Genomic DNA, 2,157 nt, shown 5'->3' on the forward strand with positions numbered 1-2,157 from the left:
TGTGTATATATATATATATATATACATATATACACCTGTCTTCGTCTTTTGTTCTTCTGTAAAGTTCAACTATATATACATATACATATATGTATATGTGTGTGTGTGTGCAGACATATATATACATATATATGTATATATATGTATGTATATCTATATGCATATATATCTACATGTATATATTTATATGTATATAAATACATGTGTATACACATGCATACATACACATATAGAGATATGTATGTATGTATATATATATATATATATATATATACACACACACACGCACGTACGGATATAAGTATGTACATACCTACAACATTGTCAAACAGTTAAACAAAGGTCTCTACGTAATGGCGAGGTTCCTTTTATCGTAACCTTGGATCAAGCAACGCCTTGTGAGGGGAACAGGGTAGACAGAAAACGGGTAGACGACGGTCGTATGATTTGTACCTGTCTGTTAAAAAGTCCGGCATTGTTGCACTGACATCTCGTAATTTCGTTAACATGGCATGCGGCGACTCATCCACTTCAAGTGAATAAATTGAATTACCAAATCGTTTGGTCGTTCAAATAACTGGACACATCAGAGACGAAATCTATAGAATATGTGTGTATATACATATATATACACTCACACATGCAAAAAGACTGGTAGGTGGAAGCTTCGAAGTCACTGTCAACCTTCTTGGAAAAGGTTATTAAGCATGCTTTCTACAAAAGATTATTGAGTAATTCTTTAGTTTAATGTTAAATTGTTTTTAGAACTTTACAAAAAGGCAACCAATATGTCCATGCAGCACTCAGACACACACAAACTAAAAAAAAAAAAAAATACACACATACACACCCACGCACACGCATGTATAAGTATGTCTGTATGTATATATTTATGTATGTATGTATACGTAAAAACACCGTTTTATGCAGTATGTATAAACGCATAATATAGAGTTGTTATTACGTGTGTACGCATGTTTACATAAATATATACATATATACATGCATGCATATACATATATATATATAAACATATATATATATACACACACACATATACATACATATATATATATATATATATATATATATATATATATATATACATACGCGCACATATACATATACATATATATATACATATATACACACAAACTGATGTATACATATAATGTGTCACTATACATATATATGCACATATATACATACGTATATATATGTGTGTGTGTGTGTGTGTGTGTGTGTGCCACGTTTTTGTACGTGAGTGCGTATTTCCTAGTGTGAGTGAGAAAATGTAACAAATTGCTTTTTTTCGTCAAACTATATTACAAAATCGAATTTTGCACAGTCGATTAGATCGACCCCAGTACGCAACTGATACTTAGTTTATCAACCCTGCAAGTATGAAAAGCAAAGTCGACCTCGGCGGAATTTGAACTCAGAACATAAAGACAGACGAAATACCGCTAAGCATTTCGCCCGGCGTGCTAACCACTCTGCCAGCTCACCGCCTTTCGAATTTTGCACATTGACCTATTCATTTTTTATGTAATATGTTGACCGACGAATATACTCTCACACACACGCACACGCATCCACGCACGCACATACACACACACACACACACCCATACACACACGCGCACACAACTGTGTGGGTGTGCACGTGGGCGTGTAAGGTATTTTAAATAATTTTATATTAGTGTCTTACGCAGGGTTACCTGTTCACACCTACGATATATAACTATCAATCTCTGTATATGTATATACATACATACATACATATACATACACACACACACACATATCAAATATATACATTATATTATATTACGAACAACATATATATATGTATATATATATATATATATATATATATACATATATGTGTGTGTGTGCATACAAAATATCTATATATATCTATAGTATTTAAGATATATACAAAAATTGTATTAACTATTTATATCATATTCATGTATATATACGTAATATATATACATATATATACATATATACACACAATATATATTACATATATTATTATATATTGTATTATGAATCTGTGTATATGTGTTTACACATACACATTTTATATATACAATATATAGTATATACATTGTATTTATGTATATATGTATATGTATATATATATATATAT

The 2,157-nt window shown here is 30.5% G+C and overlaps 1 protein-coding gene across 2 annotated transcripts in view; it reads right to left on the reverse strand.

The window, feature by feature from the left end:
* The window catches only part of LOC106882968 (dachshund homolog 2), a 259,194-nt gene that overhangs the window by 253,259 nt on the left and 3,778 nt on the right, over positions 1-2,157 (reverse strand). The gene's annotated exons all lie outside the window — the stretch shown is intronic.

Source organism: Octopus bimaculoides, chromosome 13, assembly GCF_001194135.2.
Source record: "Octopus bimaculoides isolate UCB-OBI-ISO-001 chromosome 13, ASM119413v2, whole genome shotgun sequence".
In the NCBI taxonomy this organism is placed as follows: Eukaryota; Metazoa; Mollusca; class Cephalopoda; order Octopoda; family Octopodidae; genus Octopus; species Octopus bimaculoides.